The 16365-nt window shown below is 39.0% G+C and overlaps 1 protein-coding gene across 8 annotated transcripts in view; it reads right to left on the minus strand.

Moving 5' to 3' along the window:
- ABI1 (abl interactor 1) overlaps window positions 1-16365 on the minus strand; it is a 123795-nt gene that overhangs the window by 29653 nt on the left and 77777 nt on the right. The window lies entirely within an intron of this gene.

Genomic DNA, 16365 nt, shown 5'->3' on the forward strand with positions numbered 1-16365 from the left:
TCTAAAAGAAGAGATGGTAGGTTAGAGCAGAGGTTATGAACTGGCATCATGCAAGCCTGCCCAATACTGTACTTCATGGCTTAAGAAAAAAAAATTTGTTGTTGTTATTTAGCTGCCAACATTTAAAACTATATAGTAGTAAAACAAACAAACAAACAAACTATATAGTAGTGGTGCCTGGGTGGCTCAGTCAGTTAAGCATCTACCTTCAGCTTAGGCCACGATCCCAGGGTCCTGGGATCAAACCCCACGACCGGGGCTTTCTCCCTCTCCCTGCCCTGCTCATTCTCTATCTCTCAAATAAATAAATAAACAAACAAATAAATAAAATCTTAAAGGAAAAAATCCCTCTGGTAGAGGTGTTAAGGACAGACAGACAAGAGCCTGGCAATGACGGCAGTCTAGGTGGAGAAGCAGCAAGGATGTGAACTGAAGAGGGCAGAGGGGTATTGTCAGAAAAAAATAAGTTTAATGTTAATGCTTATTTAAGAGTCTATTTCCAGAATTTAAAAAATTGATTGGGAAAGAACCTGTAATCAAAAATGTTCTCTGAACTCAAAAACAAGGTAGAGAGACAACTCTCCTTCAATGTCCAGTGTTTTTGCACATCTTACAATAAAAGGCACTGTTCCTTCTGTCCTAGATATTTATATAGTAAATCGCCTTAGAAATATATAGTGTCTTCCTGGAGAGCAAAAGGCAGGTTAACTGTCCAGTGTAATAAAAATAATGTCAGCCCTGGGGCAAAGGTCACAAAGGTTTATTGCCCATTATAAAAGGTCTGGTCCCCGGCTCTCTGCTGGGCAGGGAGCCTGCTTCCCATCCTCTCTTTCTGCCTGTCTCTCTGCCTACTTGTGATCTGTCTGTCAAATAAATAAATAAAATCTTTTAAAAAATTAAAAAAAAAAAAAAAAAGGTCTGGTCCCCTAAGCTGGGAGTTCCTTTCCTGTAATGCACCAACTCTGTGCAGACATCACTCGGCTCTCTTTTCAGTACCCTACGGAAATTGGGGCTAGTTTTCTAGCACAAATGCTGACACTGGCTACTGCCACTGCCATGAGCAATGACATCCTGCATCTTGCCCAAGAGTCTCATGTCTTTACTAGTATCTATGAAATTGTGGCAGGCTAATTTCTTAGCTTGCATGAAAGGTAAAATCTTAAACTCTTCACAATTTTTGACAGTTTTAGCAGTCAAGATGGAATACTGACAGTTTCTAGAAATGGAATGAAAGACCAGTTAACAAGAATCAACAAAAGTCCATGGGAATCATGAGTGAACATGCTGACCAAATGGGAAGGTCAACCAAGCAATGAATGGTCCTCCACTTTACTGCCTACTAAGAAAGGCTAAATTGAGGATGTAGTTTCAGGTTGAATATCATTTTGCAGGTTCAAAGACAGAAATCTGAATGATGCCTCAGCTACCATCAACTTTCCTCAACTTGACAGTTGGCCTCAGTAGGTCTGCCCTGTGAACAACTGGTACTAAGATTTATCTGACAAAGGGAGTGGGAAACACAAAGGACCGTTCCTCTTCAGATAATGTTACACCCAATGTTACACTGGGTGCCAAAGGAGAAAAAACTGCAACCACTGTGGTCAGAACCTGAAGAATCTTCAGAACTTCAGTTAGTTTGCTAAGGAAATGTGGGGATGGGACACATAATGCTCATTCAAAAGATAGCAAAAGCTGTATTTGGGGGGGGGGGGGTAACTGAAAAGCTATCTTACTGCTCAGACCCTCCTGCAGGCTATTTTATCAACATTCAATCCACTCAAGATGAATAAAAGAGGGCACCTGGGTGGCTGTCAGCTGAGTGTCCAATTCTTGATTTCAGCTCAGGTCATGATCTCAGGGTTGTGGAATCTCCCTCTCCCTCCTCCCCTCCCACCGTGTTCTCTCTTTCTCTCTCTCTCAAACAAATAAATGAATCTTTAAAAAAAAAAAAAAAGATGAGTAAAAGATCTCAGCATTTTTTGGAAATGGGTCTGGTCTACTACAAGAGAGCTTTACCCATCACCCTCCACACCCCACCCCAGAAATTTCACTAAGATAAACTACTGCAGGCACTGACTAGTCTTCAGGCTCTTACTGTAACTGAACTGGGTTTAAAATGATGATGAAGGTGACTCACTAGAGAATGAGACACTTGCCCAAAGAAATCTAGATAAATACTTGCTGTCCGACCTTCTAGCCTTGGAAAACTCCTCTAATTCTTATGTTGAAAACAAGAAAGAATCTGAGATGTTATCTTGACAATGGAGCAGCAAGTAGCCTACATTAGGTAGATGCCTAAAAACAATGCTGTCACTGAGCAGATCTTAGCCCAAGTCATCCAAAGGGCACAAGCTCATTTCCCTGGTCAGAAAGCAATGTGGCTGTGACTGCTAAATGTCCGTACTGATAACCTTGCCACAGAACATGGGACTTTGGGTGGATCAAAAATACCACAGGTTTATTTGACTGCTCAGCATGCAGTTAACGCACTGCTCAAAACTGAAAGGAAAACTGTTTACAGGTACAGAGCTGCTCTCTCCCAATCTCCCCATAGCCTAGCCTCAGCCACTTTACAGAAAAAGATAACTAGGGGTGGAGATGAGTTTTCCTAGTTCCCCAGGGGAATTGAAGATGAAACATACCCAAGTATGCTACAACACCGGGGGGTGTGGGGGTGGGGGCCTCAAAATCTTACTGCTGTTAGATACAGGAGCTCACATCACCTTCATACCCATTTTGTGGAGGGAGAGGGTACATGCTTTCAGCGACCAAAGTTTGGGTGGGATTCACAGTGGGGGAAAAAGTAACTAACTCATAATATTCACCTGGTATCTCTGGACCAATCCAGTGTATTACTGTTGTGGCTTCCACCTCTGAATATATAATTTACTGATATTTTACACGTCTGTACTGTGAATCCCCCTAAGTGCCAGAGGGGATTATGCCAAGTGGGAAGAGCTACCAGTGTAGCTAGTAGCTACACTTTCTACCAGTGTAGAAAGCACTGGTAGCTTTAGCATCCCAAAATCCTTATAACCCCTTTGTGTACAAGTTTCCATGCACAGATGATTTTACTGACTGGAGTCTCCGGCAAGAGGCGCAGCCTCCACCAAGGTGTCCCTTGGTTTTAGGATTCAGTGCCTCCCTGACACAGCCACCAGGAGCATTCCTTTTGCAGTTTCCCATGTGAGGATGGGTCAACTCAAACTCAACGACTGATAAGGTGGTAAGAGCCTAACAAGCTTCTCTTATCACAGTAAAGTGGTATACTGAAGAATGCAGCCAGTCTGGCCCCTACGGTATTACAACTTTAAATGAAAAAGTGGCAGTCATCCCTTTGGGGAAATTTTACCCTCCAATCCACTTAAACCAAAGTCGCTGGCTCATTGAGGCCCCTGATTCACAGAGGATCCCATAAATGCCTGGGCCTGGTTCACTAATGAATGACTCAATTACACTGAAACACTATGGTGCTCAGTGGCCTACTATGCTGTTCAATTTCAAGGCCAGCTACACAGAGCTGAAAATGGGTGTGGCTGCTTTGCTCTGTGGGCAGAACTCAAGGATGTTCTCATAGATGTGACCAATATTCCTCTTCACAAACCTCCTTATATTTTTACTGACTCTGGGTCTGTTACCAATGACCTAGCTGTTTGGTCTACCACTTGGAAAACTATAGACTGACATTAAAAACTAGCCATAAACTGTGGGGACATAGTGCAGTTGCTGATCAGATCATCTAAGTCACAAATATAGATGCCCATGGTAAAGGACCATTGTCTGATGAGATCAAATGGTATGAAGCTGCTGATCAGGCCTGTACTGCCCAGACTGCCATTACTGCTACAGGATCTATCAACACATGAACCACTGCAGAACAGTTAAAGATATTCCTGAAGCAGAGGAACTACTGCATCCCACACTTGTAATTCCCAGAAGACCCATTTACCTCAATGACAGAGGCCACATCTCTTGCTACAGACAAACTGGTTACATCAGATCTCTGACTCCCCTCTTCAGGCTATTAGAGGTGCCTTACCACTGATGACACTTTCTCAGATACGATATTGCTATTCTAGTCCAATCAGCTGACTCCAGTCACACCAGTTATCCTTGACGCTAATCAGTGCCATGTTTTTCACTTTCCAAACCATCTGCAGTCTGATAATATGTTTTTATTCTAGAAGTCACTAACAATGGGCTATTAGTCAAGGTATTTGATGGCCTTCCACACTCCCTACCATCTACAGACGTCTTGTATTGCTGAGTGCTGTAACAACCTCCTCAAAAATCAACTCAAAAACTCAAAAACAAGCAATAACTGAATTCAAAAAGGGACAAAGGATTTGGTTAGATATTTGTCCAAAGAAGATATACAAATGGCCAGTATGTACATGAAAAGATGCTCAACATCACTAAATCATCAAGGAAATGCAAATCAAAACCACAAGGATATGGGGTGACTGGGTGGCTCAGTCAGGTAATCCTTTTATTTTGGCCCAGGTCATGCTCTCAGAGTTGTGAGACAGAGCCCCACATCAGGCTCCATGCTGGGTCTAGAACCTGTCCTCCCTCAGCCTCTCCCCCTAGTTTCTTTCGTCCTCCCACCCCCCCGCCCCCCAATACCACTGTCTAAAACACACACACACACGAACAAAAAAACCCACAATGAGATCTCATACCCAAGAGGATGGCTACTGTTTGCCAAGAATAAACAGAAAATAACAAGTGTAGACAAGGATATGGAGAAACTGGAACACGTGCACACTGCTGGTGGGAATGTAAAATAGTACAGCTTCTGTGGAAAACAGCATAGTGGTTCCTCAAAAAACTAAAAATAAATTATATGACTCAGCAATTCCACTGCTGGATATATACCCAAAGAACTGAAAACAAGTTCTCTAAGAGGTATCTGCACACTTGTGTCCATAATGGCATTATTCTCAAAAGGCAAAAGGCAGAAGTAACCCAAGTGCCTCCGATGGAAGAATGAATAAAACAGTGTGGTATATACACACTATGGAGTATTATTCAGCCTTAAAAAGTTTAGAAATTCTGACACACGCTACAATATGAATGAATCTTGAGAACATTATGCCAAGTGAAATAAGCCAGTCACAAAAGGACAAGTATTACATGATTAAAATTATATGAGGTACCTAGCACAGTCAAATTCATAGAGACAAAGTAGGATTATGGCTGCTAGAGTCTGGAGGGAGAGGGCAACGGGAGGTACTGTTTAACGGATACAGACTTTCAATTTTGCAAGATGAAAAGAATTCTGAAAATTGGTTGTACAAACTTTGAATGTATTTAACACTACAGAGCCTAACACTTAAAAATGGTTAAGATGGGGGGAGGGGACACGTGCACTTGGCTGGCTCAGCTGGTAGAGCTTGCGACTCTTGATCTTATAGTTATGAGTTCAAGTCCCATGTTGTGTGCAGAGATTACTTGAAAAATAAAATCTTTAAAAAACTGGTTAAAATGGGAAATTTTATGTCCTATGTATTTTACAATTTAAAAAAATTAATCAACTCAGAAAGATTTCTGACTATACCTCCTTAGTTCTTCCTGATTCACACAGATCAAACAGCAGTTTGGTCCCTAAACATGGATATCCCTAGGAAGAGACCATCTCCTGCTCTTTGCCACTTGCAATCTGTCCTGACCATTCCCAAGCATGATGCTTCTTTCTTTCCTCTAATGGAAACCCCAAGCTGGCCTGATTGGTACATCCTCTGAATGTCAGCCTAGATAAAAGAAGGTCTTGGGAATTCTAACTTAATTCTGGTTCATCCACCTGAATTTTCTTGTTGGATTTCTGTGGTCTTAGATAATAAAGATAATGACCATTCAGTTAAGAAAATATACTCCTCACCAAGTCCCCTTCTAATGAATCATGTGGCCCAAAACAAGAGACATAATGGGGTCTCTGTAAGTTTAATAAAAATGCCCTTGTCCTTCTTCCATTGCAGACAAAAGGACTGGGTAAGAGTCAGGGATGACTGGGGAAAGGGAGAAGTTAGCTACTGGTATGGGACACTCATTTTGTGAAGTGGAAGAACTCTGATACCTGTGGATTAAACACTTTAGACCTTGGGAAGTAAGAAAGAGGGACATTAGTGATCTCTGTCTTTGAAAATCACCCCTGGAGCTTTTCTCACAAAGGAAAATTCCCTGATGTAGCTCTCCTACACACTGCAAGTGCCTTAAACTGAACTGACTGCTGAGTCTGCCATACCCTGCTGTACGGCTCTGATCACAACAGGATCACCATTCCCTTTAACCTCAAGGAAAAGTCTTTAGGAAGCAGCAGAAAGTGATCCTAGCTCCTGCTAGGAAAACACCTGCCCATACCTCCAAGGTGTCTTTCCTACTCCCCACCCCTACTCTTTTCTATAACTATCATTTAGTCATTCCAAACCAGATAAATGCTACTTGGTTGATGGCACAGATAAACAGGGAAGACTGGATTGATTGCCTTCAGGTAATCCCTCCAAAAACAATCATTAGACTCAATTTTTTGTAATGAACTGTGGCCTGTAAGACCTACCAGCTCTTCAGGAGGCAACACTGGAGAAACTCTCAGACTGTACTCCTTCACTTCCATCTTATCTTGGGAAAAGGGGACAACTGTAAACACCACATTCTGCACCTTGGAGGTGGTCATAAGGGACCTTCAAGTGTTTAAGCACCACAAGGAGATCATGTAGTCTGCAGACAACTGCTCTTTCCAAAGAAAGCAAAGATTCTCTTTATGCCCAGGGAAAGCGGCATTATGACAGGAAGCAGCATGGCTTGGCTGTGGTGGGCATTACTAAGACAATTTTCTGGAAAAATGCTAAAAACTACAAAGATTATGCTGAGGCCTGAATGCGTGTTGAGCCCAACGGCAGATGCAAGAGAATGCTGGCTATTAAGAGATGCAAGCATTCTGAACTGGGAGAAGATAAGAGAAAGGGCCAAGGGATCTAGTTCTAAGCTTCATATTTGTTATATTGTGAAGACAAAAAAACCTTGAGGCTATGTTCAAGAAGGAAAGTAAGGCTATTGTTAATTACTGGGGGGAAGGAGGGGTTGGGGTGTGCACAGTGTAGCTCTCATGAGGATAACTGACTTGTTAATTATGTGCAGTCTGAGGCAGTTATCCCTAAAATGGCAGCCATCAAATTAGAAAAAGCAGTTTAAAATTTGTCCCTGATTTCAGCTGAGGAGATCAGTGATATCACCTCAGCCCTGGGGCCATTCAGGTCTGTCTCAACTCACTAATCACTATTATTATGGATGACAGAACTGTCCTAGACTTCCACTTCGCAGGCAAAGGCCAAATCCACTTTGGCCTTTGGCAAAGCCACTTCAGGCAGACCCTGAAGGTTAATGGCACTCATTCAGCTTCTTGGGTCTAAGACACTATGGAGCACAGCTGAGGTCAATGTTGCAGTTTGGCCTCATCCTGTTACCCTGTTGATAGTATGTAACCTTAATTAAATGTCTTATGAAATAAACTGAATGGCTCTGGTCCCAGCCTTTGTCAGACAAATTAATTACAGGGACCAATGAAGAGTACCATCAGGAAATTCTACCAGAAGCCAAGCAATGTATAGAAATTAGGGACAAAAATTGTTGAAGGCAAATTATCCATTTTCCTTAATATTTATATATCTTGTAAGTGGAGGCATTGCCTCTCTTTGTTCCATAATATATTGTTAAGTATATATAGCAAACAGTCATGAAGGATAAAAATGCCTCCCTCGGGAGCGACAGGCAGGTTCATTTACTATCTAGTACAATAAAGATGACTCTAGGATTAACATCTAGGATTAACATCAGGCAGGCTACTTCCCATTATAAAAGTTGGGTTCCCTAACCTAGATGGTTCTCTCCTATAACACACAATAGTGCAATACAGGAGAGGCATCACCACAGGCATCACTCAGCCCTCTTCACATCGCTATATGGAGCTTGGGCTTGGAAAACTAACACAAATACCAACAACGCCTCTTGCTATTTTCATGAATAATTAAGTCCTACTAGGTCTATGACCCAGAAGTCTTGTATCTTCTACCACCATCTATGAAACTACCGCAGGCTAAATTGCTAGCTTGCACAGATGGCAAATTCTCAGACCCTCCACAGTTCTTAAAAAGAGGCAAACCCATTCATAGTCAAGCCAGTACCCCTGCCTCAGTAATTCTGAAGATTATCTGGTTACATGTTACAAATTATAATTTAAAAAGCTACATTTTTTTAATGCCTCCACTTATCTTTTAAATTCTTTATTTTTCTGGGGTTGGGTGGCTCAGCTGGTTAAGCATCTGACTCTTGATTGCAGCTCAGGCCATGACCTCATGGATGGTGAGATCAAGCCCCACACTGGGCTTGGCGTTCATCCAGGAGTATGCTTGAAGATTCTCTCCCTCTGCTGTTCCCCTCACTCACACATGCACATGTTCCTTCTCTCTCCAAAATAAATAAATAAATCTTTTTAAAAATAAATAAACTAGGGTGCCTGGGTGGCTCAGTGGGTTAAGCCGCTGCCTTCGGCTCAGGTCATGATCTCAGGGTCCTGGGATTGAGTCCCGCATCGGGCTCTCTGCTCGGTGGGGAGACTGCTTCCCTCTCTCCCTCTCTCTCTGCCTGCCTCTCTGTTTACTGTGATCTCTCTCTGTCAAATAAATAAATAAAATCTTTTAAAAATAAATAAATAAATAAATAAATAAATAAATAAACCATTTCCTTTTCTAATAGCAGAAGTTTAATTAGTATAAATTTTAGCTAAATTCTGACTGACCTGGAATTAAATCTGGGGACTCATAATTCCACAGAAAATACTGAGATTTCATTGGAGGGTAAAAAAAACATGGACCAACACTCACCTTGGTTTGTTCTTAACTCCCCAAACACTCATTTCTGTGTCCTTTGCAAGGTCACCTTACAGATGCAATGCCTCCACACTGCATCGCAGGTTCTCTCCACTTTATAACCTCTCCGTGGCAAACTCATTCACATTCAAATTTAAATTGCCACTTATATACACATAAACTTTATCCTATACCTCTCCTTTGAGCTGCAGAATTGTACCAAAAAAAAAGTGTAACTGGGCACCTGGTGGCTCAACCGTTGAGCATCCAACTCTTGGTTTTAGCTCAGGTCACAATCCCGGGGTCACAAGTTCAAGTCTCACATCAGGCTTCACGCTCAGCAGAGTCTGCTTAAGGTTCTCTTCCTCTGCCCCTCCCCCTATTCCCATGTTCTCTCTCTCTCTCTAAAATAAGTAGTCTTTTTAAAAAGTATAACATTCCCATCAGATATATCAATGGTACCTCAAAATGACAGTGCCCAAAATCATAGTCTACCCAACTCTATTTCAATGTTCCTACAACAGTTCTCTATCCAAAGTTACTAAGTCAGACATCTAGCACTTACTTCATATCCAGTATCACTAAATCTTGTCACATTTTCCTTTAAGAAGTGTTGGTGAGGATGTGGACAAAAGGGAACCACTTTGCACTGTTAGTGGGAATGCAAATGGGTGCAGCCACTATGTAGAACAGTATGGAGGTTTCACAAAAAATTAGAAACTACCATATGATCCAGTAATTCCACCTAAGTATTCATCTGAAGAAAATAAAAACACTAATTCAAAAATATACATGCACTCCCATGTCCACTGCAGCATTTTTTATAATATCCAAGATATGGGAGGGAAAAATCTAAGCGTCCATCAATGAATGAATGGATAAAGAAGTTGTGGTGTGTGTGTATATATATATGTATATATATATACACACACACACACACATATCACCACCACGACCACAATGGTATATAATACAATGGAGTACTTTTCAGCCATAAAAAAAAGTATGAAGTACTGTCACTTGCAACAACATGAACGGACCTTGAGGGTATTATGCTAAGTGAAATAAGACAAAGACAAATACCATATGATCTCACTTTATACTTGGAATCTAAAAAATAAACAAGCCCACAGGTACAGCGAACAGATTAGTATTTGCCAGAGGCAGAGGCTCGGCAGAATGGGTTAAGGGAGTCAAAAGGTACAACTGACAATTATAAAATAAGTAAGCCGTAAGCATGTAATGTGCAGCATGTAACTATCGTTAATAATACTTTATTGTATATTTGAAAGTTGCTAAGAGTAAATCTTAAACGTCTTCATCACAAGAAAATAATTTTTGTTAACTATGTTCGGGGACAGATGTTAACTAGACTTACTGTGGCGATCACTTTGCAATATATGCAAATACTGAATCATCATGTTGTACAGCTGAAACTAATATGTCAATTTTACCTCAATTTAAAAACATACATGTATACAAACCAGAAATGTGTTTCCTTCTGTCTCCAACACCTTCATCCTAGTCAATCTACAGTATCATCTCTCACCTTAGTTACTGCAAAAGCTTCTAACTGGTCCACTTATAGTCAATCTATTCTCTTTCCAATCTGTTCTTTATGGTGTAACCATGGCTATCTTTACAAACACAGTAAACTTGAGAAAACAAAATGAAAAACTTTGAAGACATCTCACCTGCTTAAATCCTATTAAAAGAACATCACACATGGTTCCCAGTCTTCACAGGAAAAAAAATTCAAAATGGCTCAAGTTCTTTCCCTATTTCTCTCAAATATCATGGTAACTCTCCTTAAAATAATCTTTTTCACTCTCCCTTACACACTGCAGATATATTCAGGACACTATTTCAAATTACTTGAAGTTTTTTTCTGAGTCCACTCCCTCCCCAGTTTCCCAAGTAAGAATTAACAAAAGTCCAAATCACAACCCTTCCTGCAATGCATAGCCCTCCATATGGCAGGGTGAGTGAATACAGCAGGTAGGAGGAGGGGAACAGACTTAGAACATTTGTATAACAACAGCATGCATATGCTCACCAAGCCAAAGTTAGCTTTTTCAGGGAGACTAATTCCTTCTCACACTTGAATCTCCTTACTTGCAGTTTTTTCCGTCTTTAGAAAGCAAAATAAGCAGTTTGATATAAAGGAAATTGGTTTTCAATTATAATACACTGGAGATAAAATTTAAGAGTTACCCTAGTTACCCATGTGATCACCCTGAAGCAATCCCTAGACCTATGAGGCATAGCTGAAAACCACTGGTTTAAAGAAATTACACAAACACACAAAAATGAAATCAGAAAACCTAGGTTTGAACACTGGCTCTTTCACGTACTAGTAGTATTTCACACAAGCTTTTTAGCTAAGATTCCATTTTGCTTATGTAAAAAGGGGATGGGATAACAGAATAATATTGCTTGATACAAAAAAGTACTTAAAAAAACTAACCAGGGGCGCCTGGGTGGCTCAGTGGGTTAAGCCTCTGCCTTCGGCTCAGGTCATGATTCCAGGGTCCTGGGACTGAGCCCCACATCGGGCTCTCTGCTCAGCCGGGAGCCTGCTTCCTCCTCTCTCTCTGCCTGCCTTTCTGCCTACTTGTGATCTCTAACTATCAAATAAATAAATAAAACCTTTAAAATAAATAAATAAACTAACCAAATCTGAACCTTACTTTAAAAAAAACTAACCAAATCTGAATCTTACTTATCAAACTATCCAATCTACAACCCTGAAGTTAAGGCAAAGTATGTCTAAAATATTAATGTGAAAAAATGGACATACCACATTGTGTATTAGAAATATAATGAACACTGAACCTGGAGTGAAACTAAGTGCTAAGTGAACTAAGCCAAACACAGAAAGGCAAACACACAGAAGGAGATGGGGTGGGGAGGTGGAGGAAATGAAGAATCTAAAAAGCAGAATGCACAAAAACCAGAGTAGAAGATGGTTACCAGATTCTGGGAGTGGGGGAAATGGGGAGATACCAGTCAAAGGCTGCAAAGTTGCAGCTACACAGAATGAGTGAGCCTAGAGATCCAATGTACAGTATGATGACTACAGTTAATAACACAGTATGAACACTGGAAATTTATGAAGGTAAATTTCAGGTGCTCTCATCATACACACACAACAGGTAACTCCATGAGAAGAAGTTAATTAGCTTGACTATAGTAATCATTTCACTATGTAGATGTACATCAAATCATGTTGTACACCTTAAATATACACAATTTTTATTTTAAAAAATAAAAAAAGAAAGATGATGAATGTGAATTATGTTCAAATCTCCAGCTTCGCCACACTAGCAATGGTAGGATTTTACAGTACTCCTCAGATCAGTCTAATGAGCTTACAATTCTGGAAGCTCGAAACTCAATGAACCCAAGGTAGATAAGCCCTAAAGACTAAAATTGACTTGAAAGAAGAAAGTAGATATTACAGATGTGGCTATCAGTAGGACAAACTAGAGAAAAACTAGAAACCCAAAGAAAAGTTCTGATAAATGAAGATCATGTTTGATGATTCAGCACCTAAAGGAGTATCAAGTCAAAATAGAATGTACATGGAGATAAATTTGGAAGCAAAAGATAGAATGAACATGTTCAGAGGATCATCTATTAAGGGAAAAGTAAACTCCTGAAGACCTTATATATAATTCAAAGCTCAAAAAATCAAAGAATTAAATTCACCATAAGCAAATGACAATAAAACAGTTTAACAATTTCCTTGTCCAGTTCTGAAATTATGCAATGGTTTATAAAATTTGATTTTTTTTTAAAAGATTTTATTTATTTATCTGAGAGAGAGCAAGGGAGCAGGAGGAGGGGAAGTAGCAGGCGGAGAAGCAGGCTCTGCACTGAGCAGGGAGCCTGATGCAGGGCTTGATCCCTGAACTCTGGGATCATGACCTGAGTTGAAGGTAGATGCCCAACTACCTGAGCCACACAAGCACCCCTGTAAAAATTTTTTTAATTTGAAGAAAGTCTTCACAATTTAAAAATATTTTTTTTAATTTTATGAATATTTTATGTTGCATTTTTAGCACACAAAATCAAATTGTACAATGGGCCAGGAACAAAGATATAGTTGCAACAGTTGACTACAAAGCAAGTGAAGCCTTTGAATTTGAATGTAAGAGGCATAATCTAGAGCCAAGATAACACAAATAGAAAACTCTTTTGACAGACTCAATACAAGTACAAATAATATCAAGAGTTGTTAGAGAAACATGACAATGTGGAACATAAGATATACAAGAGAAATGATCAGAACATTCTAAAAAACCTTAACAAATTCTCTCCAACCAGTTATAAATAAGGGAAGAAATAAGGAAACAGTGAAATGGGAGTTTGAAAAATTAACCTGAAAAAAAAAAATTATGTGGCCTTCCAAGCCAAGTATAACACACACCCACTTGCTCACAGCCAGACATTTCTCTCATTCCCCCAATGCCATCCAAAGAAGTACTGATACCTAATCTTCCAAACTGATCTGCAACATCAATGCCTCAAAAAAAAAAAAAAAACCCCAAGAGGTCTTTTATAGTTTCTAAATATATACAGAAGGGCAAAGTGGAAAGAATGACCAAGATAAGGTTAAAAAAAAAAATGAGAAAGGGGGAGAAGGGACCTGCCCATTGAGATTTATTATAAAGCCATAGTGAATAAGACTATGGACAAATTCAACAGAATAAGTGAACTCAGAAATAAGCTCATACTTAACAAGGAAACTTGCTACCGTACAGTGATGACACAACAGGAAAGAATATATTATTCGAATGGGGCAACTAGTTTCCATATAGAAAGAAACACTAAAAACTGGATCCCTACTCGCACTAAAGGGAAAAAAAATCAATTCCAGATCCATTAAATGAAAATGCAAATAAGCAGTATATTTATATTTGAAATATTATACATAATATGAATGAATCACTATGAATGAACTATATATGAAGTACAGATATATCTTAGAAACATAATGCTTAATTTTTAAAAAGCAAGCAATGCTAGACTACATCCAGCATGAACCTATGTTTACTAAATCCAAACATAAAATTAAATAATTGTCTAGGAACACATATTTCTGTGATAAACTTTTCTGAAGGGCAAGGAAATTGGGAGTATGGATTGAAGCACATAAGTAGAAGAAAAAGAACTGATCATTTTCTAGTTAACTTCGGTGGTGGATTCACAGGTGTTTGTTTTATTATTACAAATGTTGTAACATGCATTCTATTTATTCTTTTGACTGTATTAAGTATAATTTTTCAAAAGTTTTTAATCATACACGAAGTACTAAATAGAGCACAGAGAAAAAGATGATTAATATTCTTCAAGTGGCATTAAGGAACTCCATAAAAGAAACCTCATTTTAGCCAGCCATATTTGGCAGACCAAAAAGAAGAAAGGAGGATGGGGGACAGAGGAAAAGCCAAGTGGAGGAAACAGCATAAGCAAAGGCAAAGAGACATGAAAATACAATACCTGGTTAGATGTATGAGAAAATTTTTAACAGCATGAATAAAAATAAGTTAAACTCTGCTCTGATTAAAAGTTATCAAGGGAATACTAAAGAAATTAGAAAATCAAATCTGGCAATTTTTTTAAAGGCTCAAACAGGCCCTTTATAATATAAGCAGATCAGGAATTGAATGGGCAAAGTAAATTTTGTGGAAAGCAAAGGTTCTAATTAAAATATTCCAAAAGTGAGTATATTTAGAAAGGAAAACACTAATTTTTTAAAACAAATGTTGAAATAAGACAAATTTTGTAAGTACACAAGGTTTTTAAATAATATTTTAAGATATGATTATTTTAAATTATTATATTGAAACAAGTTGTTTTAATTATGTTCTCTTTCCTTTCCCTTACCAAGTTGGGGTGGGGGAGGATAGAAAAACACGCTTTTTTTATGGATCCTCAAAAAAAAACCCCAAAAACCTAATTATCAAAAGACAGAAAGCTGGGGCACCTGGGTGGCTCAGTGGGTTAAAGCCTCTGCCTTTGGCTCAGGTCATGATCCCAGCCAGGGTTCTGGGATCGAGCCCCACATCGGGCTCTCTGCTCAGCAGGGAACCTGCTTCCCTTCCTGTCTCTCTGCCTGCCTCTCTGCCTACTTGTGATCTCTGTCTTTCAAATAAATAAATAAAATCTTTAAAAAAAAAAAAAAAAGACAGAAAGCTACCACAGAAAAGAAGTACAACACAGCAAAACTAACATTTCACATATTTTCTACAGTACCATGTTGGAAGGTCTACTATCCTCACAATGGCCACTGCCAATACAGGGAGGGCATTATACATTTCAAGCAAAGAACCTCGTATATAAGTAAAGGCATGATAAATGTTTGCTGAAAGAATAACTACAGAATGAAAGTCGAAACACTTTTGCCCTGAATAGAAAAGGGAGAGGAGTATAAAAGGGATAGAAAAAGTGTAAAAGAGTCCTGAGACAAGCCACACAGAGAAAGCCTTCAGCCAAGAAAGAAACAATCTTTGTTTGTTACTGCTATTTGGACCAGACTCTGGAAATGGCCCTATGCCCAAAATTCTGTGTTACAGAGCTTTGTTCAATAAGCTTGAAACAAGGTCCCAATCAACTGCAAAGTTAACTTGATTCAGAATGACCTATATATACACACTATAAAATAGAGCTATTTAGAAAAGATGAGCTGCAAAATAAGACTCTGGTAGAAAAACATAATCTAAAACACTTGGATCAAAATTATTCCGAAATACTTTATCCTGGGAAAAACTGGATTTGTCACTAACACTTTGGCCCATATCCAATTTTTCAGTACCACCCAATGACATTTTTCTGTCTCCTCTCCTCCTGCTTAAGAATGTAAGACACATGTAGAACACTACACATGGTGACTGATTATACATCTACCTCAAAAAAGAATTTTTTGTGCTTAATTTAGTGATGACCATTTTTGATCCAAATTAGGATCTGTGGCAAATATGAACTTTTAAGAGAACATTACATCACAGTTTATCTTCCAAATACCAGGTCATGAATTTGTACTTATTCCCCTACCTATCACTCCTTACTAAAAATTAACTTTTTTTTTTTTTTTACTATTTCATGAGTGCCCCTCCCTTCTTAAAAAGATAATATGTGTATTTAAAATTCTGCAGAAATGTCATGCATTATATTCTAACAACTAAGAGCACAAGTTCAAGAACCTGACTGCATTGATTTAAAAGTAGACTGTACGTTTACTAGCTGTGTGACCCAGAGAAAGTGAGTTAACCTCTCCATGCCCTCAGTTTCTTACTGTACAAATGAGATATAAAAATAAAATTTACCAACCTCACACAATTATTGTGAGAATTAAATGAGTTATTATACATATTTTCAGCACTGTCTAGCACACAGAAAGAACTAAATGTTAGCTTTTACTGTTATTTTTATTACTCTGTTCCCCAATCCATATGCATGCATTTAACTGAGTTTACTAGACATTAAACCAGTTAAA

Source organism: Martes martes (assembly GCF_963455335.1).
Source record: "Martes martes genome assembly, chromosome: 8".
NCBI classification, from domain to species: Eukaryota; Metazoa; Chordata; class Mammalia; order Carnivora; family Mustelidae; genus Martes; species Martes martes.